General features: G+C 56.6%; 1 protein-coding gene across 4 annotated transcripts in view; it reads left to right on the top strand.

Moving 5' to 3' along the window:
- GDPD5 (glycerophosphodiester phosphodiesterase domain containing 5) overlaps positions 1-25,601 on the top strand; it is an 84,424-nt gene that overhangs the window by 1,184 nt on the left and 57,639 nt on the right. The gene's annotated exons all lie outside the window — the stretch shown is intronic.

Here is a 25,601-nt window from a genome sequence, read left to right as displayed (position 1 = left end):
GGGAGAAAAGCGGAGAAGGGAGAAAGGAAGTGGAGAGCCGCCAGGCAGGAGGCCATGGGGAGGGGTCAAGGTGGGGCCACTGGGGCATCCAGGGCTGATCCTTGAGGCCCGGGAGGTAGCTTCCTCTGGCCTCCTTCCCTCCCACTCCATGGCCAAGTCACGTCCCAGGAAAGGTGACCCAGAGTTGAGGGCAGAGGTGGGAAGCTTCCCAGTTCCACAGCTTCCCTCCTTGTGGGCCCCTTGCCCCTGTGTACCAGTCTCTAGGGTCCCTGAGACACCATGGCATCCTGAGATGCTGCTTACATGTTGGGAAAACTAACTCGAGGTCCCCGAGTCAGAGCATCTGAGCTGCGGGGGTGGGGGGGGGTGAGGCCTCTCAGCACTCACCAGCTCCCATCCTTCACATTATCAATGGGACATGGGAGGCTGGGGGGTGGGGGGTGCCAGTTGTCCTGGGGCCTAAAGTAAGTAAGTGGTTGAGGCAGAAGTACACTTTAGGAAACCTTCCCGAACATCCTTCAAGGTATCTACTCCCAGTTATCATCTTCTGGGTGGGTGGCTGGGGTTTTCCCACCCGTGATGTGAGGTCAGGGTGACCACTTCTGAGGCTGTTTTGAGAGTCTGTGTGGTTGTCGCTGGGGCCTAAGACAAGCCAGTAACCCCATTGCCTTTGGCCCAGACTGAAGGTCCGACCTCAGCTTCTCCTGGACAGGGGAACCCGCCAGACACCTCTGGCCCCAGAGGGGAGGGGCTTGCTCAAGGTCTCAAGGCTGGGGCTGCCGGTCTGGGGCACAGTCCCATGAGTCTGGATTCCCAGGCAGGGGTTCCTTCTGTTGCCCCCTGGGGCTGTGCAAAAAGAGGGGTGTTGTGAAAGATAGCTTGGTGTGAACTCTGTGGGTTCTTGTTCTGAGTCGGGAGGGGGAGGGAATGTGGCCTTGGTCTGAGCCCTGTGGCCTTGGCTGGGACTAGTTAACCCCTGCTGTGCCCAGCTTCCTGGAGTCTAGGGGAAACCACCTTGGAAAGCCCCTGGGAGGTGGAGGACAGTGGAGAGGTCAGCTGAAGGCTGGAAGCTCAGTCTCAGGGGCTGGAGGGGTGGGGGGCACCAGAAGAGAAGGTAACTGAGGGGCTTGGGATTCCCCCCACTCCCATCGGTGAGGATTCAAATTCTCATAATAGTCCCTGGGTCTAAACAAAGCTCCTCTTTGGTGAGATAATTTCTCACCTGTGATCTCATTTCACGGTGTGGTGGAAAGAACCTGGAACCTGGAGTGAGGCAGAGTGGGGGTAGGGGAGGCACCTGGGACCTCTCCGACGCATCCACGGCGCCAAGTCTCACCTGTAAAATGGGGTCAAAGCAGGCTGTGTGTTACCTGCTCAGAGAATGGGGCCATCACATCTGGCAAACTGTCAAGTGCTCAAGAGATTTTCGTGTCTGCCAAGACTGGGCTTGTTACCAATCGCTACCACATGTGGGAAACTGAGGCTCAGAGGGACGAAGCCACTTGCCCAGGGCCTTTGAGTTTGCTTCAGGAACTGAGTGTCGACTCATGCCAGGTGCTCTGGAAGTTACCCAGATGGAAAAGGCAGTGGGGTGACTCGCTCCCGATTGGGTGGGCTAAACGGCCGCAGAGAGCGCTCAGTCAGACAGACCAGGTGGGCGTGCATCTGCTCGGCCTCCCACTCGCCATGTGGCGCTGGGCAGAGCACTTCACTCCTCAAGCCCCAGCTTCTCTGTAAAGGAGAATCTCTCCTTTACAAGGTGGTTATGAGGATGAAATGAGATATAAATATATAGTGCTTGGCCAAATACCTATTTCCTTCCCTATAAAGCAAGGAAGCTTGAATTTTGACCAGGAAATTCTCAGGCTTGCCTTAGATTAGAAGGCTCTGTTGCAGGCTCACAGACTGGGGTTTGCTCAGCTGGGACCCCTGTATGGGTCACGCTCCCCTGGCTGCTTCCCTGGTCCACAGTCCTCGAGAATCTGCTTGGGGACCCTGGCAAGGGGCTCTAGATTCTGACCCCCTCACCCCAGGGCTGTTGGCTGCTGGGGTTGGGGGGGAGCTAGTGCTCATTCCCTCTGTGGCCCATTGTCTGGCCTCCCCAGGCACAAAGGTGCAGTGAATAATTTATGTCTCCCCTCAAGAGCTGGGAGGCAGGCTCAGGGAAATTGCTCTGTGCTCAGCCGAGCTTCTGAACCCCACCAGAGCAGGTGGGTGGTTCCCCTCAGTGGTATAAGAAGTCTTGGATATGGGGGGAGGGGGACAGGACAGGAAAAAAGTGGCCTATCATCAACCCTGGCTCTTTTCCTGTTGGGGGTGGGGGCAAGGTAGGCCCACAGGAAACAGTGGAAACCAGGCTAGATGAGCTAGGATCAAGCCGTGGGCCTCTGATTCCAAATGGGTGGTGGGGGCTGGCAGGGAGAGGCCCTTGAGGACTGGAGTAAGCCAGAGGGCTTCATCAAGGAGGAAGTGTCTGGGCTGGGACAAGAGGCAATTTGCTATAGAGAATAGGGGTCCCTACATCAGTTCAGGGCTGAATTCTGGCTATGCCACTGACCTACTGTGTGAGACGGTGAGCAAGACACCGACCCTGCCAGACCTCTGTTTCCTCCTCTGTAAAAGAAGTGTAGTTATGGGCCATATACATAAAGCACATGGCGTGATGGGTACTTGGTGAAAGGGTGTTTCATTGTGAACATGAAACATGGGGTGGGCTAGCAGTAGGACAGATGAGAAGGTGTAGTAAGCAGAGGGGCGGGGAGAACTCTGGGGTAGTCATACTGGGGTTTGTGGGCTCAGCGAGGGGTGTGGAGAAAAGGGGTGGGTGGCCAGGGCCTTGGATGTCAGACAGAATTCACATTTCAGAAAGTATTATGGAGTCCCCATCTTCATCTCGCCTGTAAGATGAAGACCAGGCCCGTTTGTTGTGCATCGAGGCCTTGCCCAGCACAGCCACTGCACGGACCTCTGGCTTATTCCTCATCACTGTCTCCTAGACCTATCCCATGCAGCCCCCTCGCTGCCCCTTTGCTGCTGCTTTGCTCACCTCCCTGTCTCTCTAGGCCCAACTCAGGTCATGATTTTCCCCGGAAACATTCCTGGATTACCTAACCGTCTGGTCACATCTCCTCTGAATTTTTAACACTTCACAGGAATAATAATAAATAATGCCTCCCCCTGCATTACATCTTACAGTCAGTAGAACGTATCTCCATGCTCATAACACCACGCTGATGATATTAACAGTAGCTAATGCCCTTGAGTACTCACTATGAGCCACTGTGCTGAGCACTTTATAAAGATTATATTTATTTGTCAGAGAGCGCGCACACAAGCAGAGGGAGTGGCAGGTGGAGGGAGAAGCAGGCTTCCTGGAGCCCGATGCAGGACTCCATCCCAGGACTCTGGGATCATGACCTGAGCCGAAGGCAGATGCTTAACCAACTGAGCCACCCAGGCGCCCCTGTGCTAAGCATTTTACAGACACTCTCATTCACAACTCTGGGCGGTAGCTACTGTTATCACCCAGAAACGGCTCAGAGAAGTCCATTGTCTTGTTCAAGGTCACACAGCTAGACAGCGGGGAGTGAGGAATCAAGCTCCTATCTGCCACTGAACAAACGTCCTGTCTCCTTAACTTTGCCCAAGTACCTCGAGAGGTCCTTTGCATGTAAAACACCTGGAAATGAGCCTTCTTCTCAAGGTCAGGTATCCAGGCCCCGGCCGTGTGACTGGGGGGGTGAATTAGGCCCCCTCTGTGGTCCTGTTTGCCCATGTCTGTGGCGAGTGGGGTGGTGTGTGAGCCCCCAGAGCTGTAGCCTTCTGCAGTGTCCTCTGTGACTCTGGAAGGTAGAGGAGGAGACCACAGCAGCAGGGCCAGAGGATGTGGTGTGACAGGCAGCTGTGATTTTTGGCCTGGCCGCTGTCTGGGCCGGCAGGCTCTGTAGTTAGCTGCTGTCTCCCCTGAAGGAGGGTGGCGGCCTGGGCTGCTGCAGCCTGGTCATTAGCGGGGCCGAGAAGACCCTGTGATTGGGAGCCGACGGGGCCAGGCCAGGTTGGCAGGGCCGGGGCCAGGCTGGCTGGGCCACAGTGGGGTCACTGGCAGGGCAGCCAGCCGGGCAGCTCCTTCTCCTTCCTCCACGGCCTCCAAGGTGGTAACAAGTACTCACTGGGCACCAGGACTTTGGAGGCCAAGGCTTGCCCTTCTTCCTGTCGTGGTGGTCACGGGAGTCGAGCAGTGAGGATTCTAGGCATGCCCGAAGATGCCTCCTTCTAGAAGCTTCCACGACTCCTCCCAAGCAGGCGGAATCTGAGCCTCCTTCTCTGCAGATCCACAGCCCTCACTCACGGACTGTGGTCTGGGGAGGGGGGCCGTGTAGGTCTGTTTCCCTTGCCACCTGTCATAACTAGATTCTCTGCCCCTCCAGGTCTGCGCTCCTGACTGAGCGCCTGGCACTGCATAGCACCCCCCGCCCCCCGCGTCAGGGGAGGCAGTTCAAGCTGCCCTTTGGGTGAGCCGCTCAACCCCTGTACCTCTGTTCCCTTCCCTGTAAAATGGGGCTGATAATAACAGTGTCGAGGGGCAGGGGCTAAATGAAATGACACAAGGGAGGGGCCCAGCCAGACCTGGCACACAGGAGGGTGTTCGTTCAGCCTGAGTCCACTCCCCTGTCCCCTTGGTAGCCCCGTGAGCGAGTGACTCAGAAAGAAGCTGATTGAAGAGTCCAGGAGGACTTCCCAGAGGAGGACACTTTGCTGCCTGGGGGAAGACTCTGTGTCAGCGAGCTGGGGTTCCCATGCCTTCCCCAGGGGCAGGCAGCTGTCAGACATGGAGGGCCTGGAGCTAAATTTGGGACGGGGGGGGGGGGCGGCACCGGAAGGGCTGGGGACCTGGTTCCTCTCAGGCGGTAGCAGCCGCTGGAGCCCAGTTCGGAGGGGCCCTCTGGGTCCTACAGGTAACAGAGGCTGGGCGAGAGTGAGTCCTTCCTTAAACGGAAGCGGTGTTCATTTATTCTGTCTGTCTGTCTGTCTCTTTCAGGCTCACCCATGCACATCCAAGATGTAGTTCGAGAGGAGATTTTGGTCTGGGGGGAGGGTACAGACATTAAGCAAGTAAGCACTCATACACAGATCCAAGTTGTGAAGGGTGAGCTCCTGGGGCAGGGCCCGCCCCATCTCTGTTTGTGGATGGTCATAGAGTCATGCTCAAACCACAGCCTGAGCGCACGTACTTATTAACCACGTGACTGACTGGGGCAAGTGATTGAACCTCTCTGGGTCCCAGTATCCCTGTCTGTAAAATGGGGACAATAATAGCACCGGGTGCATAAGGTTGGGGTGAAGAGTAAATGAATTATACACATAAAGCTCTCGGAAAAATACCTAGTACGGAGCAAGCATTGGATGCCTGCTATTGCTAGCCCTACCCCCAGCACCCAGCAGGGACTTTTGCCAGAGCTCAGGAAAGGCCTAGGGAAGGAATCCCAGGCAAAGGGCAGCTGCTCTGTGGAATGAATGAATGGCCTGGGAGGGAAGGGAGGACACAGGAGCAATGACAACACAGCATGGGACAGAATGTGGCAGGGAAGGCTGGCGGCTGGGGTTGTCCAGTGCTGGGTGGGGAGGGTGTCAGGAAAGGCTTCCTGGAGGTGGTGCCCCCAGAGCTGAGTGTGAACGTATCATTTAACACGCACGTGCACGCGAACGCTCCTAAGGACCGTGGTGCCATGCACTTCCCTGTGGGGTCAGCACTGGGGGTTAAATGAGCTCAGAGAGGAGAGGGTCCTGTCCCAGGGGAGCTGGCTGGGGCAGAGCTTGGGCAGAAGCCAGATCTGGACCCCACAGGCTTCCCCCTTCCCACCGCCACACGCTGTCTCTCCATCTGCGACATTCTGCTCTGAGGGCACGAAGAAGGCAGGAAGGCAGGTGGGGAGGAAGTGTGGGCTGTCTGAGAGTCTCAGCTCTTCCCAGGCCTGGGACAAATCTCCTACAGAAAAGAATAGACAGGCCTTGCTCAGAACTGTTTCATATTCTTGCTTCCACAGCACACCCGCTGGTAGAGGTGGTCTTCCAGCATTAATCCCGTGGCTGTTTAGTTTTTGAATAAGTGGACTCTATTAAAAGAAAAAAATGCCGTGAAGAATCTGTGTCACCCTCCCCCCACCAAGAGGCTCAAAGAGAAAGTTTTCTTCCCTGACAGGAGCCAGGATCCCCAGGTATCTTCGAGGAGTTCCTGGGATCCTGAAGTCAGGGGTCCCTCGTGCTGCCTGTGCTTGTGGTTGCCTATGGGGCCTTGAGGACATGACCTCACTCCTTATTGTAAAACGGGCTCTGAGTGATATAGCCTTTCCCTTCTTCAAGAGGCAGACGGGGAGCTTGTGGGGTGCGGAAGGCTCTAGTGGGTATCTGGGCCCATGACTCTCAAATTTTGCTGCACGCTAGAATCATTTAGGAAACTTTTAAAAGTCCTGCCTGGGCCAAAGAGCAAGACATTAGGAGTTTTTAAAGCTTCCCAGGTGATGTCAGCTCCCCAGGCTTGACGACCAGCCACCACCCTCTGTGGCCGGTGTTGTTCAGCATCTCATACCTTCACACCCCCCACAAGCAGGAGCTCGGTGCTTCCAGGCTGCGCCCTCCTTGGGGGCACTGTTCTCCCTGGGAGCTCCCTGCCTGGAGACACAGAGTGGGACGGCTTTACAGTCTGATAAGCCTGGGTTCTAACCCTGCTCTGCTCCCTGCTTGGTATCTTCTCTGAGCCTCGGTGTCCTCATCTGAAAATAGGAATGCCAATAATCTTTCTCTGGAAGGGCTAGAGAGACCACAGGAGGCCACGCACAGAAAGCCCCAGGGTGGTGTCTGACGAGTCAGCAGTGTGCAGTAGGAGGTCACAGACGGTGGCGGAGCAGGGCTACAGCCAGACTCTGGACTCTCCCCTCCGGCCCCCCATCTCTCCCCACGTCCCCCCACCCCCATCCCAGTGCTGCTTCTCCTGCCCCAGCCACCTGAGGCTGGGTGTCTTAGATGGAGGTGTGAGGAGGGATCAGCCCCCTGTCTCGGAGCCTTTACCTGCCCCCCTTCTCTGAGAGATAAGACAAGGCAGCAAGCATTTTCTTTTGCTAGGATTTGTTTTAATGGCCAGAGTGTCAGGCCCTCCTTAACAATGAAGCCTTGTCTGAATCTGCTTGTTTTTCCAACCTGGACACCCAACTGCCCCGCCCGCTTGGGGCCCTGTCCCACCTGGGAGAACTGAAGAATGTCAGAAGGGTTTTTTTCTTTTTTGTTTTTTTGTTTTGTTTTGTTTTTTCATCTAGGGGAGGGTCATGGGAAGACATTGGAGGCCTCTGTCTGGCCCTCACCAATAATTGACCCCATTTAAGTCAGCTGCCTCTGTTGGAAGCCAGTTCAATGAGATTATTTCAAGGTAGTTACCAGCATGGGTTCTGTAGGCCGAAACACCTGCATTTGAGCCCCGTCTTTGGTCACTCACGGGCAATATGACCCTGGGTGCGTCATTTCAGCTTTTTGAGCACCGGTTTTCTCTTCTGGAAAAGACCTAGCTAGGATGTCCTTCTTGGGCTCTTGTGAGGAGTGAATGGAGCGCCAGGTGCCCCCTGTAGAGCGAGCACTCAGAAACTGTCCTCGATTGTCCTCCTTTGGAGCCGAACGCAGCCTCGTGGCCCTCCCTCCCCTGGCCTGGCGCCGCCCCTGCCTCCGGCTCACTGCATGTGCAGGCCGGGCCCAGGCTGAGACAGGGCAGGCCTGCGCGCTCAGTTAACAGTAACAGCATTCCCGTAGCTGCCCCGCTCTGCTCGTTTGTTCCGTGTGTGTTTAGAGACAACCCCAAGGGCTGTCCAGGGAGAAGGCTGCAGAAAGGGGGTCATCCGTGGTGGTGTTTGGTCTCCTCTGCTCTGGCCCCGCCGGAGAGGGTGTCTCAGCCCAGGGTGAACGGCTCAGGTGAGAAATAGGGGTGTGGCAAACCAATGAACAGTGGGCAGCACTCAGAGCTCACAGCCCCAGCTCCAGGCTCCCAGGCTGAAGTGGGCCGAAGTTGCCAGGGGAGGAGGTGTCCAGTGATAGGGACCGGGGCTGTGGCCCGCAGTAGAGGCAGTCAACCCAGGAGACCCTGGGGGGAAAAAGCCTCAACTGTCTCTCTTCCTTCCTCCAATCTCCCACCGGGGCTTCCCAGTGGCACGGAGCCCGGTGCCGCCCGTGAGGGTCCGCCTCCCCAGCTCCAGGCAGCCTGGGGAGTGGGCCTGGAGGGGCAAACGGAAAGTATTCCTCCCTCGCTCCGTCGAAAGCCACGGAGCCCAGGGGACCCTCCCTCCCCCGGATGCAGTTTAAAGATCATGTGTTATCACTCGAGCACCTCCCTTCTGAAGGGGATCTCAGCCCCCCACCAAAGACGCACCAAACCTTTCCAACTGCCACAATCCTCCCAGAGCGAGGAGCTCTGGGGGGGCCTATCTTTCCATTTCTGCCTTCCCAGAGAGGCCTTAGTCCCCCTTTGAGAGTGGCGCCCCTGGGCCCCTGCCTACCGTGCCTCCCTCTCTGTCCGGCTCCACGCCCACGGGTGCTTGCAGGACCCGGCCCTGAGTTTTCTCTAACCTGATCACCCGAACAGCCTGTGGCTCTGTCCCTCTTTGTCAGGCAGGGTGGAGTCGTGGTTAGAACACAGGCTCTGAAACCAGACTTTTGCAGAAATCCTGACTCCACCATGAAAGCCTCGAGAACTACACAGTGTGCCCCTTAATCTCTTATGCCTTGCTTTCCTCAGCTGTGAAATGGGGGTAACAGAGAGTACTCAGGGTTGCCGTGAAGACCAGACGAGTGAATAAGCGTGTAGTACTTGGGACCTGGTGAGCAGGGAGTGCCCAGGAAATGACAGCCTTTACCCTGGTCACAAATAATACAGTGGGAGCCCAGAGCTCACCGTGTGGCTGGACCATTAGTGGGAGGACGGGGACTGTCACCGCCCTCAGTCTAGACTCTGCTCCAGTGACAAGGCTATCATAGTGTCATGCAGCCTGGCCACACTGTGGACACTCACCTGCCGGCTCTCCGCCCCTCCCCCCAGTCCTCAGCTGCAAACCATGTCCCGTGAGAAATGGCTTCTCATTCTATCAAGGCTCAGTTTCCCCATCTGTGACAGAAAGCAGTTGGACTGGATGTTCCCAGGTTGTGCCCCCAGGTCCATCTGTGCCAGAAGAAGGGTTGGGTCATCCCTGCCATGGAGGAGCCTTTGGGGAGCGGGGTAGAGGCCAGTGGTCAGGACACAGGCCAGTTCTGTTCCTCACGGGCAGGCTGGGCAGCCATGAGCAGGAGGCAGAGGTGAGAACAGGAGCTCAGAGGAGAATGAGAGAAATCAGGGAGGCTTCATGGCAAAGCGGGTGTTTGAAATGAGTCCTAAGGGTAGGCTAGGACCTCCGCTGGGCCAAATTGGATGGGAAAGAAGGCATGGCCCCAGGGGAGCAGCGAATGGGACCTGTAGCTAGCAGGGCACCCAGCAGGAACTCAAAGGGAGAGTCGTGTGGTGGGGAATCATTTGGCTTCTGGATTCAGGCAAATGTGGGTTTGAATCCTGGCTCAGTTTCGTATCGGTTCTTTGACGGCAGGCGGGTGGCTTGGCTTCTCTGACCCTCCATTCCCCGTCTGTGGAATGGGGCAGTGCTTACAGGGCTGGGGCAGTGCCGTGCAAAGTGCCGTGCAAAGTGCCGAGTGCGGCCGGGGGAGTCAGCCTTCTCCTCCACCCCGTTGCTGTAGAGAAGTCAGGGAGCGTCAGGGAGCCGAGGGGCCTGCCTCGGTCCACGCCTCATCCCCCGAATCAGGCTGCAGGTGGCTTCCGGGGTGGCCTTGCCAGGGACAGCCTCATCTCTGGGGTGAGGCAAAGGTTGTGGGTAGTCTGGCGTCAGGTGAGTTCGGGTGGCCTGCCCTCCGTAGAGCCGGGCAGCCAGGGGTGGCCCAGGGGCCAGTCCTGGCCCTCACCAGCCTCTAACACCCAGAACGGGCCATGCCACTCGGAGCTTAGGTGGCTCTAGGGGGCCTCTAAAGACCAGGTGAAGGGAGTGTGGGGCCAGGCAGGCCTGGGATGGGCTATGCAGGGGGTGATGGGGTGCCCAGGTGTGGGATTTGGGGAGAACATGGGGCTCCTGCCAAGCAGGGAGCTGGAGGCATGGTCAGAAGGAAGATGTGTTGGGGTGCATGGCATGGAAAGCACCCGTGAGGCCCCCCGCGCACGGCGTCTTGGGGGTAGCTGGGCAGGCCTAGGACGCGGAGCCCTTTCTTTGCAGCCCGCCTCCGCTGAGCACTCCCTCCCCCTCCTCCCACCCCCGACAGGAGCACCGTGCATCTGCCACGGCTCGCCCTGGGCACCTGAGGAGGGGCAGTGAGCTGCCCATGGTGGGTGTGATGGGGCCTTGATCCTCAGAGGCCTTCCTGAGAAGGGAGGGTGCGGGCTTCCAAGTCTGTGCTGGCTGCGAGGGCCAGCCCTGCCGCTTTTGATCAGAACTTGGAAGACACCGGGCAGGTCACTCCAGCTCTCGGAGCCTCGGTTACTCACCTACGAAACGAGGGCAGCGGCTCTTACCTTGCAGGCCTGTCTCACAGCTAAAATGACCCAGGATGAGATCATACCTCCTGTGTTAGAGGAGACTCCACAGTCATCCTCGTCCTGCTCCCTCGGTCCATTCTTCATGCTGCCTCAGGAAGTTCTTTCTTGTGTTTAGCTTAGATCCATTGTGCTGTAACTGGAACCTCCTTCCTCTCGTTGAGGGCTCCGCAGAGGCGGACTGCATCCTTCCTCTCTATCAATGTGCCCCGTCAGTATCTGCAGTGAGGGAAGCAGGGGGTGGGGCGGCTGGGGGGTGGTTCTCACCTTGGGGCTTGGGGGCCTACCGGCCCGTGGCGAACACCTCCTGACCACCGGGGAGTGGGGGTGGGTGCATCATCTTGACTGTTCACACTGTTCTTCCTTTCTGTGCTCAATCCATGTTCCAAGAGGGATGACTCTGGGGCAGTGGAGAGAGCCCTGAGCTGGGCCTAGAAGGCCTGGGCCTGGTACCCACTTGACCTGTCTTGCTGTGTGGCCCGAAGCCAGTTACCGACCTCTCTGGGCCATGGTGAGGATGTCTGTGCCTGGGGTTCAGCTCTCCCCCGTGAAGATGTATGCAGTTCTGCCGAAAGACCATTTTCCTACTTCCCCCCACCTGGGCCCCAGTCTGCCTGGAAAGCCAGCAGATTAGGGTCCTGCTGGTGCTGGTGAAGGCTGAGTCCACTCTCAGACCAGGGCTCCCAAGGGCAGCCAGGGAGTCCAAGTTTAGATGGGGGATTCCTGGTGGGTCGGGTAGCACTCTCCTCTTCAAAACCAGGGATTTTGAGAGCCTGGAGCACCCCCTACCCACCCAGCTAAACTCACCCACCCAAGGAGTTCCTCCTTGGAGAACATCTTTCCCCTCATGAAGCCTGTTTTAATCCCTCATGTTGTGGGGGGAGCCTGAGGCTCAGAGAGATGAGAAGACTGGCCCGAGGCCCCACAGCCTGTCCGTGGGGAGTGGTGAGGGAGCCCAGGGCTCCTGATTCTGCCTGGCCCCCCGTGGCACCTGGGCCACGCTGTGCCCTCTAGGTCCTTGACTGGGTGGAGCACAGGGGAGCCAGGTGGTCATGAGCAGGGCTGTTTCTGGTCTGGGGTGGGGGTGCTGGGTAGAAGTTGGCCAAGGAACGGAGGAGGCAGTGGGGCCAAGAGCCCAGGAGACCCGAACCGCGGCCGGTCCTGAACGCCCCTGTGAGCTTCGGTGTTTGGTTTCACGGAGGAATCAAGATTTGTTTCTTGTTGGCTTTGGATACCTAATAGTTTACCTTTTTTAAAGCACTTTGATATCCATGGTGTCACCAAATCCTCACGGCAATCAGTGAGAGGCAGCCCGGGGCTCATCTGGGAGGGCCGGAGCGGGTGAGCTCTGGAATCTGACAAACCCGGGCTTAAATTCCAGCTCCCACCAATCTCTCCAGCAAGTGAGTACCCGCTGAGTCTCGGTTTGTTTATCTGTGAAAGGGACAATCATTCCCTATAACAAACAGCGACAGCTGTCTCGCTGGCTGTGCTCACCAGGTGGGAGAAGGTCTGCAACCACCGGTCCAGTGCCAGGGCAACATAGTATCACCCCACTTTATAGAGGGGAAGATGGAGGCTCGGGGAAGGAAGGTGACTTGCCTGAGGTCACGAGGTCATTTGGCTTGGTCCTCCAGACTTCCCATCTGTGGCTTTTTCCTCCAACATTTCCCTTTCTGTCCTCAGGTGACCTCACACCTCATTTATCCAGCCTTCAATGTGTGATGCTATCTTATGAGGCCCTGAGTCCACCCTCCCCCACCCAAGCACCTAACAGCACTTGCCTGGCACACAGTAGGCACTTTAAAAATGTTTGTCCCGGGGCGCCTGGGTGGCACAGCGGTTGAGCGTCTGCCTTCGGCTCAGGGCGTGATCCCGGCGTTCCGGGATCGAGCCCCACATCGGACTCCTCCGCTATGAGCCTGCTTCTTCCTCTCCCACTCCCCTGCTTGTGTTCCCTCTCTCGCTGGCTGTCTCTATCTCTGTCAAATAAATAAATAAAATCTTTAAAAAAATAAAATAAAATAAAAATAAAAAAAAATAAAAATAAAAATGTTTGTCCCGCGCACAAATATGTTGATAAGTTAGTAGAAAAATGTAAGACATTTTTCCAGGCAGCTAAGCTTGTGTCCCCGAAGTTTCCTTCTGCTCCCTTATCCCCTTTAAAAACAACCCTTTAATAGTTTGGGTTGGAAACCTTTGTGAAAAGGATAGATCACTTCCTTTCCCTGCACAATGCCGACTGACATGGTTAACCTCTCAGGGACGGGCCTGGGGAACGCGGACTGCGTGGCTGGGAGTGCCGAGTGGCCCAGTGGCCCCGGGCTGCCGCGCCCGCTCCGCAAGAGTGTCTGCTTTTGCAGGTTTCTGGCTCTTCTCACCCTGACCTTCATTCTGCTGCCCACGGACCTGCCTCCAGCAGTCCAGTACCTTTCTTCCCTTTCGCGCACGCGCGCGCATGTGTGTCTGTGTCCTTTCTGATTTACTGCTTCTACCAGTTGGGGACTAAGAAATGGGACAATTGAATTTATTGGAATTGGTTTGTTCGTTCATTCGTTCATTCATATCTATTCAAATAGACCCATTGTGGGTCTTACTAGGGATTCATTCCATCCATCCATCCAAACACCCACCCACCCTCCTTCCCTCCCTGATTGAGGACTTCTGCAGTGGCTTGGGATCAATCCAGACATGACCACAGCCTCCAGGCAGTGCACACAGGGCAAGAATGATGTACATAGTAGCAAATGCTGGTCCAGGACCTACGGTTTATAATCTGCCTCTGCGTGCATTACCACGCTGCGTCTTTACAACAGCCCTGAGAATAGCATTAGCCCCGTTTTGTGGGTGATTAAAGCAGAGCTCAGCAAGATGAGGTCTCCTGCCCAGTGGCCAGCCGTGAGCACAGAATTGCGATGGGAACTCAGGTCTCCAGCCTGGCCTGTCACCTGTTCCTTCTGCTCTGTGCTCCACTCGTAAGCTGTACGATGCCCCTTTCATTTTCTGCTTCTGTCACAAAAGATGGGTGGTGGCGGTTTAGGTCAGACCTGTGCCTCTGTAAAAAGGCCAGCTCAAGGAAGTGTGGCCTTGGCACCAACGCCCTTCGTGCACATCCCTTGTCTGGCAGGGGATCTGTGCACAGCATCTAGTCCTCATTTCCCAAACTGTGCTCTGAGGAGCCCTAGTTCCCTGGGATGGTCAGGGTCCTAGGACGCATGTGCGTACAAATTCGGGAAATGCTAGGTCACATCCATGGAAACAGGACTTCTCAGGGCTTTTAACGTGTTGATGTAAATTAGGGATCCCAACAGGAGGTACAGTGTACAGCCAGCCTTTCCCAAGCTTGCTTTAGCCCGCAACTCCTTTGTCACAGAGCAGAGTCTGGGACCCGTCGCCTCGAGGGAACACTTTGGGAACGGCTGATGTACTAGTGCTCACTTCTCTGTTTTGTACCGGAGGCCTCCAGCTAGAGCGTCTTTCCTGCCCGGGGCTGTTTGCATTTTGACGGAGGATCACAGGGAGCAGGGTTTAGCCCCAGGAAGGAATTGGTAATAATGGTGGAGTTGCGGGCATCGGGAGGAAGTGCAAGGTGGAGATCCTCTTATTCTTTCATCCACCACGGCACATATGTCAGACATCTCCTGCATGCCAGGCACAGAGCCAGCATTTGGAAATGCCAAGACGAGTCTGACTAAGAACGTTCCATTTCATGTCCCCGTAGCCATCAAGGGTTTTTTAAAGAAAGACAAATACAAGCCCTAAAATGAATAAGTGATTCTTCTCATTTTGGGGGGTGCTTTGTGGTGGGTGGGCTTTAGTCCCAGGTCTTGAAGGGTGTGAATGAGCCGCTTCCAGGAGCAGTTACCCTGGGCAGAGTGCACAGACGTTGTCGGGGAGGGCAGGAGTGGGGGGAGGCTCAGAAGGGGGAAGGAGGGAGGGAGGAACATTTCCCCTGGGACTGGCAGCCTGAGCTGGGGAGAGGACAAGGGCAGGCTGTGGGGATCTCCGCTGAGGCTCTGCAAAGAAGCACAGAGGTTATAGTGGGAGTTGTGGGGGTGGCAGGCTCTGGCCAGCTGGGAAGAGCATTCTTAGGAAACAAGAGCCTGACCTGAGCAAAGGTAGAAAGGTGGCAACAGGTGTGGTACGTCCTCAGGACCTTGTAAGGAGCTAGGGTGGTGGGGGAAGAGGGAGGAAAGGGGGTTCGTTGGAGATGGGGCTGAAGAAGCTGCCTAGGGCGGGATCAGGAGGGTCTGAACACCAGCTGAGTGGGAGCATCTGGAAGCGACAGACCGCGTCACACTCATCCCTGTGTCCCCAGCACCTGGCGGTGCCCAGTTTGTGGACTGCCTGGACTCTTCCACGGTGGGAACTTGAGCAAGTCCTTCTCGCCTCTGGACCTTGAGTTGCTCACGCTCATGTCAGGCAAAGTCACCTAGCACTTCCCCTCCACCTCTGAAGGACTCTCAGGAATTCTTGACGTGTGTGCAGGGCAAGACCAGAGCATTTCTCCCTCCCCCGCCTGAGGTCCGCTGGGCTGCCCCAGTTGGGCAGGGGCCAGAGGCTCCCTGGGTGGGGGGCAGCCTATTTGCTGGGGCGGAGGTCAGGCTGGCTCTGCTGTGGAATTCGCTCGTCTCTCTCCCTTCAGCAGTTGGGCACTGGGCTCGGGATGAAGTGTCTTGGCGTCCTCACTGCTGGCTCTTCTAAGGCCCCAGACTGTGATCCGGGGGGAAGGGGAGTTGAGCCAGCCTAGGGTTGAGGCTTGTGTACGTGAAGCAGTTTGGTGCAGGGTAGGAAGTTCTACTTCTTCCTTCTTTGGAAAAATGGGTAAGTTACGTAACTTAACCTCTGAGCCTCGGTTTCCTCATCTGTAAAATGGGAACAGTAGTAATTCCCACTCTGGCCTTTTGTGAAGATTCCATGAAATGAAGTGTATGAAAGTGTGGAGGAAATTCACTTACCCCACACATGTGTAAGCCATTCTTGTTGTTAATAACATGTATTTGTCCAATTTGCACGATAGCCCAGGCCTCTGGCCCACTCACTTCTTTCCCGGAAGTGCCCCCCGGTAGCTGCTTACTGTTCACTGTGTGGCTGTCTCGTGCTGAGTACATTTTATCCAGGCCAAAGCGATAGGAGCCCATGAATTATGTACAAGCAGCGCACGCCGGCCAGGGCTGTGTTTGCACTCCTGTGTCTGCGTGCATTCCAATAGGAGGAGAAACAGCCCTGCCCTTCCTGTATGCTGGGCCCTGGACCAGATACTGCCCCCTCTCCCGCTGCTTCCCAGAGTTCTGCAGCGTGTTGGGGCCTGGTCTCCGGGGAAGGGTAGGAGCACATGTAAGGAACTCCTCCTCCCCAGCGTACCTGTCCTGTTCTCGAGGCTGGGTCCAACAGGGCCTGCCCACCTACAGGACACTCTGGCCTGTGTCCCTGGGTAGGCCGGGGGGAGGGGAGTGGTTGGGGCCCATGGGCAGAACAGGACAGTCACCCCTCCCTCCCCTCCAATTCCCGGTTGGTGCCAGGAGGTGTCAGTCAGGGCGACTCAGATCTCTGGCGTGGGTGCTGCTTTATTTCAGCGGGGCCTAGGTGCCCGCTCTGGGGTGGGGGCTGGGGGGCTTCAGCTTGTTACACAGAGTGCTTGGTCAGAGCCACTCTGCCCATGTGGAGGTGCAAGGGGATAGGACTGGGCTATGCCCAGCATCCCTTCCCGCAGAGTTCCGAGGGTCTTTCTCAATGCCCTTTGTTCCTGGGAGGCTCCCAGATGGTGTCCTGGCTCCAGCAGGGCTGGGGTCTCCGCAGACAGCTGGACTCGGCGAGCACCCAGAGGCATCGCAGATGCACCCTCTGCTGAGGTTGGCATGGGGGCAGGGTGGAGGGGACAGGCAGGGGGAGGGGTATAATGGCATAGGAACCTAAACTTCAGCAGTTTATTGAAAGAAGAGCCAGGAACCATAAGCATCAATTCTCCCCCATCCACAAGGCCTGACGCGCCCCACTTCCTGTCCAGCTCTGTCCAGGCCTGTGCAACCTTGGATTTGTGACACAGCCTCATCTGGAAAATGCTCATGACAAGGCCACCTCACAAGGCTACTGTAAGGTCAGATCACACCACCCAGTAGGTGGGACATTCAGTAAGGTGCCGGGCACATAGTAGGCTACCGATTCGCAGGGAGGATCTAATTATAGCCCAGAGCAAAGAAATCGGGTTTTTAGATACTCCCCGTGGTCTTTCCGCAGGAGAGAGAACATTTCCGTTAAGCGCCTTGAAAAGGTCAGTGCAGCTTAGCCATGTTCTCGCACCTGTGACCCCAGCAGAAGAGCTTCTAAGTCACCAGGTGTCGGGGAACTTCCTTCTGGGACCAGGCCAGACTCTGCAGCCAGGCCACCCAGGGTGCGAGGCATGGCTCTGCACGTCTGCCCGTGGCCCAGGGAGAGTCCCTGGTGTCCGCATCCCCGTAGAAGGGAGGGAACGGGCACCTCTCAGCGCCGTGAGATTCAGGTGAGAAATGACCTGTAAAACTCTACTGGGGGGGAAAAAAAGCACAGCTGATACATAGTGGGTGCTTGGGGGGGATGGTTCTGCAGGAGGGTGGCCCGGGGTGCAGGCCAGTGGCTCAGGGCAGAGAACCCAGCCTCCCCTTCCCTCCCGGCCTTATGGCTGTGCGCTGCAGCCCCCTCGCGCGCGGGCTCCAGTCGGGTCAGGGGCCTCCGGCACCTCCTCATGGTCATGATTGACCCCCAGGCCTGCACCACGGGGCTGGCAGCGCTGATGGCAGCTGGCCAGGCACTAGGTCCCTGCTCAGCTAAGAATAGAAGGCTTTGTGTGAGTTAAGTAGCAGCCGGAACCTATCCGTCCTCCCAGCCCGGCCCACGGGGCTTATTAAGCAGGATCTGGGGCCATCGTCGGTCCCCCCGGGTAGAGGAGGGAGAGGGTGGGTGAAGGGTGCTTGGGCCTCCACGGGCTTCCCCGGGACTCCTCTCGTGTTTCCACGTGATGATGATTTGATTTTTTTCCATAAGTAAGGCTCATTGCTCCTCCCTTCTCGTCCCTGGGGCTGGCTAGGAGCATCACCCAGTGTTCCTGGGGGAAATCTCTCCGAGAAATGTTCAAACAAACAAGCTGGCCTCTAAGAGGAACGAACAGATCAATGGAGATGGCTTTGTCTTCAAGGAGAGAGCTGATGAGGGCGGTCATTCATTGAGTGTCTACTGTATGCCGGACCCTGGGCTCGGTGCTTGTGGCCTTGCCTCATCTAACCCTCACAGGGGTGCTGCGGGGAGGTGTCCTCCTCCCCACCATGTGCGTGAGGACACCGAGGACCAGCGAGTACTTGGCAGAGCTGAGACTAGAACCAAGGACTGTCCCACCTCGTTCCTTCTGGGGGCAAAAGATTCGTGAGTCGGGGGAGAGGCGAGAGTCCCAATTCCTGGCGAGAGCCCTGGGCACGGAGGACTTGGTCTTGGCACAACAAACTGTGCTTTAGGTTACTCCAGAACCGGATTGGGAGGACTTAGGGTCCCATCACAAACAGAGGAGGTTTGGGCACCTGTTTGTGGAGTTGGAATGAACCCACATCCCCTTGGGTCTCAGACTCCTCTTCTGTAAAGTGGACAGAAGCTGCTTGGGACAGCATCATGAGGCCAGAGCTCCAGATTCCTGGTCTTTTGAACAGTGAGTGTCCTGGTCCGTCCTCTCTGCAGGTCCCTGGGCCCTCCCACCACTCCCTCCCCTCAGAGACTATTCCCAGGGTGAGAACTGGAAGGAATCCTGGGTCATCCTCTGGTTGTACACGTGGGAAGAATAGGGGCTGGCCTGAGGTCATGAGGTAGGTGGGCTGGGAGCACATAGTGGGCATTTAATTCTTTCTTCCAATGCCTGCTCCCCTTTGGGCACTGCTCTTGTGTGCCGATCTGGAGGGCTGGGGTGGGCTGGGGATGGAGTCAGCCTGATCCTAGGAGGGACGGAGGGAGGCAGGGGCCAAAGCTGTGAGCCTATAATGCCCCAGACCTGTCTGTGCTTGCCCAAACCCCGCCCAACTCAAAGCCCCCTCTTCTGTGAAGCCTGCCTGGACTCCCCTCCCTAATTGCCCTTCTAACCTCCCTCTCTACCCCAAGAGTGGGAATTTTTTTAAACTGTAGTAACAAACATATAACTTAAAATTTACCATCTTAATAATTTTTTTCCTAAAGATTTTATTTATTTATTTGTCAGAGAGGGAGAGAGAGTACAAGCAAGGGGAGCAGCAGGCAGAGGGAGAGGGAGAAGCAGCCTCCCCACTGAGCAGGGAGCCTGATGTGGGGCTCTGTCCCAAGACCCTGGGATCATTCAGCAGATACTTAACCGCCCGAGCCACCCAGGCGTCTCCCATCTTAATAATTTTTAAGTGTACATTTCAGTAGTGTTAACTTCATTCACATTGTTGCACAATGCATCTCCAGAACTTTCCAACTGGCAAAACTTGAAATTCCCAGGGCCCTTGGGGGGCTCGGTCAGTTAGGCTTCGGCTCAGGTCATGATCTCAAGGTCCCGGGATGTAGCCCCTCGTTGGGCTCCCTGCTCAGCGGGGAGTCTGCTTCTCCCTCTCCCTCTGCCCCTCCCCCCACTCATGCTCTCTCGCTCTCTCAAATGAATAAATAAAATCCTTAAAAAAAAAAAAAACCCAGAAATACCCACTAAATTACAACTCCCCTTTCCCCCCACCCCCCAGCCCCTGGCAACATCCATTCCATTATGAATCTGACTGTTCTAAATGCTTCATATCTGTGGAATCATACCGTATTTGTCTTTCTGTGACTGACTGACTTCGCTGGTAATGTCGTCATGGTCTGTCCATGTTGTAACGTGTGACAAGATGTCTTTCTTTTTTTGTGGCTGACTAATATTCAGCTATATGCACATACCATGTGTTTACCCATTTGTCACTGCACATATGGCCGCGTTGCCTCTCGCTACTGTGAAGCGTGGGAGTTTTGCGGGTGAACAGGCCGGTTTGGACCCTGGCTTCCAGCGTCACTTGAGCTGGGAGTCTCAGTCCTTCGTCACTTACTGCTGAGCCTGGCGGGGTTGCAAGGATTAGAAATTGTGCACGTAAAAATGCCCGGCAAGGCGGGTTTCCAGTGAGGGGGGAGGGCATTCATCCTCGTTATGCACTTTCCATCTTGGGATGGATCCCTTTTGGGATTTATGGGACCCACATACCCAAGCTCACCTTAACCCTCCTCCACGAGGCCAGCTCAGCATCTGGTGACTCTTAGAGCGGTGGAGCTGGAGAGCACCTGGGCCCAAAGAGGGGCAGGGACTTGCCCAAGTTCGCACAGCCTGTCAGCAGCCGTGCCAGCCTTCCTGCTCGGGGACCTTCTGGCTTCACTCTCCAGGATCCACAGGCCTTGTGCTCCAGTGGGACCGGCTCTCCAGGGGCCTGTGTATAATCCTGCAGCGTGCAGGCTAGGGAAGGCCGGGAGCAGGGCAATGAGCATCTCAGGCTCCTCTGCGTGGGGCCACAGGCAGGTGGCATCTGCCAGGCTCCTCTGATGGCCTCCTTGTCCCGGGGCTGTGGATGGCAGCGCCGCCCAGCGATGAGGGGCTCGGGTCAGACTCATCCGCAGGGCTCAGGCTTGCCCGAGGTCCTGCCTCACACCTGGGAGCTCATGCTCTGCTTTCGCTTACCTGTGTTTGCTTATTCCTTCCCTCAGTCGTTTCTTCAGTAGATACTCCCTGAGGCCTGCTGTGGGCCTGGGGGCCAAGCAGACCTGGAAGACAGTCAGCGTGGCGTAGCAGTGAATATTGTGCATTCTGGGGCTGACCTGCCTCGGTTCAGATCCTGACCCTGCCAATTACCAGCTCTGTGACCTTGGCCAAATTGCTTACCCTCTCTGTGTTTCTTCCCTAAAGCGGAGATAATGATGTTCCGATTACGATTATTACAAAACAAATCACCTCGAAATTTCGTGACTTTATAGAAGAACACCCATTTTATTATCTCCGTGTGTAGAGGTCAGGAATCTGAGGTGGGCTTAGCTGAGCGGTTGTGGCTCAGGGTTCTGACATGGTTATAGTCGGATGGCAGCTAGAGCAGCGACGAGCTGGGGCCGCTGGAGGTTGGCTGGGCCTCTCGCGCTCTTCGTGTCATCGCAGGGCTCCGTTGCTGGCTGTGGGCTCATCTGGGCTTCCCCACAGAATGGCAGGCTCGGAGCAATCAGGTTGACTCCCCGGCGGCCCAGTGCTCCAGCAGGAATATCCCAGTGAGCACAGCAGAAGCTGCGTGACATTCGATGAGCTGGCCTGGGAAGCCTCGTGGTGTCACTTCTGCCATTAGCCCCAAGCGCCCCTGCCCAGCTTCAAGTGGGGGTAGCATAGACCCTACCTCTCCCCGGGAACATTGTAGAAAGAGCATGTGGGATGAAAGATACTGCTGCAGGTGTCTCTGAAAATACAGTCTGCCACAGTTGTGAGACTTAGGCGGGTCAAAACGTGGGGGAGCGGTCTAAGACGGTGATTAGGCATTGTAGAGAAGTGATAGCTGTATGTAGTTGGGGTGATTTTGACCATATGCAACTTACTCATGGTGTGCTGACTTTAAGATCTGATTCCCAATGCAGAAGCCAATTCACTGAACTGCAGCATTTCCCATTTGGGTACTGAGGGATCTATAGGAGTTCAATGTGCAGAGGGAGCTAGCTGTGTAAAGGTATGGCATGAGAAGTTCCTGGGGCACAGACTTAGCTCCAAGTGGCTGGGGCTCCCCTGAGATGAAGTGGGGGTGCTGGGAAGGTGAATTGAGACCAGGTGGAGAAAATCTTTGCATATGGGGTTTCTCCCAAGGGGTTCTTGGCTGTTTCTCAGGCAGAGATACGAAGGGCTAGAGAAGGGGCCTGGCCAATGAGGGAGCCACTTCTGAGGTGCGATCAGCAGGATTTGGGAAGGTACTGGCCTTAGGGGGTGTAAGGAGAGAACAGGAATGATGGGACACACGCATGCCCCGGTGTTTGCCCAGGGCATTTGCACTGGTTTTGCACGTGACATGCATACCCACCCTCACTTGGCTTTCCTTCCCTTCTAGTATATCGGATATTAAGCAGTTTTCCTCTGCTGCAAGGGAAGGTAGAAGGGTGGGAGGGTGCCTGGGTGGCAGAGAGGGCTGGGGAGCCTAGCAGCTACCGGAGGGAAGCTGGCAGGGCCAGAGAACACCCACTGGCCTCCTCCTCTGGCCTCGGCCCCATCTGTGCGGAACGGCCCCCCGCACCTCTCCTGGCCTCTCCTTCCAGCACCCCTTCCTACTCTGCAGCCTCGCCGGGTCCGAATGGAACAGATTCCGAGGGTTTGTAGTGTCCACCTCCCACTCATATCACAGATGGGGATACTGAGGCCCGGTGACTTGCTTCAAATCCCAGAGAAAGTTAATAAAGGAGCCAGCTCAGTCCATCCACGTGGCTGCAGCCAGGCACCGCGGCACTCAGGGCTGCCTCGGATTCCGTTCGGAACAGGTGCTCTGCAGGTAGAGAGAGGTTCCTGCCTGCGACGCCCTCCAGCCTCCGCTCCTGCAGCTTCCCCGCAGCCACTCTGAGGCCAGTGCTCCCTCCGGAGGGGCATGGTGGCTGGGAACAGGATTTCAGTGGACGAGAAGAAGGGGTTAGCAGCCGTGTGGCCCGGGAAAGTCATCTGTCTCTCACCTGTAAAGGACCAGCACCCCAGCAGGACTGTCCTGAGGGCCAGATGGACTCATCAGGGCTGGGTTCTACCTCTGATGTTAGTGTTGCCTCTGGGAAAGGGAAGGGCCTAGGGTTACTCAGAGGGGCATTTGAGCCACCCTGGGGAGGCAAGGCTGGACCAGGGCTGGGGAAGGGGACTTAGTCTTGATCCTAAAAGCTCTGAGCTGGCCTGGTCCAGCCCTTCCCTTACCTGAGAAGGGGCCCAAGGCAAAGATCAGGGTGGGATCTGGGCGGGATCCCCTCTAGGCGCCACCTCCCCACCTAGCACTGAGAGGGTGGGCTTCCTGGAGGAAGAGGTTATGGAAACTGAGGGGGAAAGAAGGGCTGAAGCCACAGAGCTGTGTGCTGTTGCTGCTGCCCCCTGCCCCAAGCCCCTGCCCTGCAGCGGTGAGAGCCAGCCCTGAGCCCCCACCAAGCCAGCCTTGACTCCTGGCGCCCATGGTGCCCATGACGGAAACAGGCCCAAGTCCACGCTGCCTCCAGGTTGCTGCGTCCGTGGGCCTGTCTACGTCTCCATGAGCGTGTGTTTGTGCCCGTGCGTCCGTGTGCATTTGCCCGGGCTGCCTGTGAACGTGCGCTCTGTATCTGTGCGTGTCTGCCTGTGTGTGTTTGTGTACGTGCTCGCACACGTGTGAGAGGGGCGCCTTGCTTTACTGCAGGCCCCATGGGGTCTCTCCTTATACATGCCAGACAGGTTAGAATGTGTCTACACGGGGCTGAGAGCGAGTGTGTTTCAAGCCCTGAGGAGGGGCGGAGCAGAGACAACCCTTGCCCTGGGAGGTATGTGGGCAGAGGGGAGATCCAGATCTCACCAATGGGGCAAACTCAGCAGAAAGCCAAGTTCCTCAGATTTGGGGACTCCCTCCCAGGGACTCTTGTGTGCAGAACTTGGGCTGGGTGCTGGGACCCACAGTCAGATCAGGCACTGCCCCTGCCCTTCCAGAGCCAGCGAGGGGCATTAGTATGCAGCTGGACACAAGCATGGCTGCCCAATCGGGCTATGCAGGGCTCAGCAAAACAGGAAAAGGCATGCCTGATCTCCCAGGAGAGTCAAGGAAGGCTTCCTGCAGGAGGAGTTCGAACCAAGACCTGAGGGCTTTGTGGTGGGAGGTTGAGGGGGAAAAGGGTGGAGAACAGGTCTCAGGGAGGCTGAGGGGGCTAGAGGAAGGTGGGTGGGAAGGGTGATTCTCATCTGCCAGGCCTGGAAGCCTGGAGAATGGAGGTGCCTTGAGATAGGGCACGGGCGGAGGAGGTTTAGGGAAATGCGATAAGTTCCCATTGGGCCACCGCGGGTATGAGGTTCCTGTGGGGTGTCCAGGCCAGGATGACCAGGGGTCACTGGATACTGGGGCTTTGAGCTTGGTCCAGGAAGAGACAGCCGTGCTGGCTGATTTTGCACAAGGCGTACGAAGGGCAAGGGAGAAAGTGCTGCGTGAAGCCCAGGCGGGGGGGGGGGGGGGAGGGGCTGCCGAGACAAGGAGGGCAACCAGAGCAAGTGGTGTCCTGTATGCCAGTGATGGAGGATGTTTCCAGAAGGAGGGTGAAGCCCACTGTGTCAGGGAGGACTGAGAGCTGCCCAGTGGGCTCACTCACATGGAGGTCATGGTTGAACTTGGCAGGAACAGAGGGCCATGGGTTTAGCAGCAGGTGGGAGGGAGGCAGTGGAGACATGGGTGTAGACAACTCTTTTGGAGGTTTGGATGAGAGGGAAGAAAGGAAAGAGAGTGCAGGCTGGAAAGGGGTGGAGGAGAAGCACAACTGGGTGAGACTCAGGCCAGTTCATTGCCTTCTGGAAGGACCCAGCCCAGAGGAGGTGCGAGGGAGGAGCAGGGTGAGACCATCTATGAACACCTGCTCTAGGTCTCTGCAGGGGCCGCGGTGTGTGTGTGTGTGTGTGTGTGTGTGTGTGTGTGTGTGTGTAGGGTGTCCTGGGGGGGGTGCGATTTTCCTGGAAGGATGGTTGTGCAGAGCAGGGGGGAAGGAGGTGGCACGATGGCAGCCCTCAGTCCTGCCCTGAGCTCTGCCAGGCTCCAGGGCTTCGGTCCACCTGGTGGGTGGGAAGATCGGGGACCCTTTGCTGTGGAGACTTTTGGCCTCCTAGGAGGCAGAAGCCCCACAAACTCTGAGCATCCTCATAAAGCAGGTTCCAAGTGAGTGGTAGAAGCTCAGAGCTGGGTGGAGTTGGCCTCCGGTGTTTTTCTGTCTCCGGGGCTCTAGGGGTGGCTTCGGAGCTGCTTCCAACAAGAAAAGCCTGGGAAGGTCAGGGCATGGATCCTCCTGCTTCCAAGGAGGACACACCCAGCTCCCTGCGGGGCAGGGGGTGTTGGGCCGCAGGGAACTAGAGGTGTTCACAGCCCGAGTCACCCTCCTCCTCCTCCCCGGAACCTCTTCGGGGCTGGCTCCTTCCAGGCGGCAATGGACAGACCTGAGTCTCACCCAGTTTGTCCCCCTCCACCCCTTTCCAGCAAGCACTCCCTTTCTTCCCAATTACTGGGAAGTTCTTCCTCTGGGTCTAGCCGAAGTCCATCCTGCTGTGTGTTCCCTTCTGGTGAACTTGTTCAACCCTGCTCCGTGGAGCCAAGCTGGTCAGCCGGCCGCTTTGAGTGGCGGCCAGTGTTTTTACAACTTGTTTTCATAAAGTTGGTTTGAAGTCTCCCTGCATTCCCAGAATGTCAGACCCGCCCTGATTCACAAGGATTGACCAAAACAGGATCTGAGCCAACCAGAAGAATCTGAGGACTTAGTCATCCCCCTTGGATCATCTACAGATCCTCCTGCTTTCCTTCTAATAAAAAAAATGAAAGTTAGCTCAGATGGCCAGGAGGGGACAGCGTTGAGGGCTGTAAACAGATCAGATGATGCTGGCAGACAGAGGGGTCAGGGCTGAGGCTTTGCACAGGGGCCACCTCAATTTGAGTCTGTTCTGCTGCTTGCCACTTGGGGGAGCTTTAACAACTCGAAGTCTGAGCCTCAGTTTCCTTGTCTCTGAAATGGGAAAATTAATGGCACCGACCTCATAGCTGTCTGAGGTTGGGTGATCTGGAAGCAGACCCTGAGACAAGGCTTGAGGTGAGAGTGGTTTATGAGGAAGTTTTCCAGAAAAGAAGCTGCTAAGGGCATAGGGAAAGTAGAACCAGAGAGAGAAGAAGCAAGAGTGGAAGGGCGCTTGGCTCGGTCTGCACAGGAGCTCTGAGGACATGGGGCCAGAGCGGACTGCCAGAGCAAGGGTGCTAGAGAGCTTAGACCTTTCAGGGGCTCACTGGTAAAGGGGCCCCAGGGAATGGCCATG

Source organism: Ursus americanus, chromosome 16 (genome assembly GCF_024610735.1).
Source record: "Ursus americanus isolate L20-20 chromosome 16, mUrsAme1.1.p, whole genome shotgun sequence".
NCBI lineage: Eukaryota > Metazoa > Chordata > Mammalia > Carnivora > Ursidae > Ursus > Ursus americanus.
Note: the sequence above shows the minus strand (reverse complement) of the source record. Positions and strands in the feature narration are given on the sequence as shown.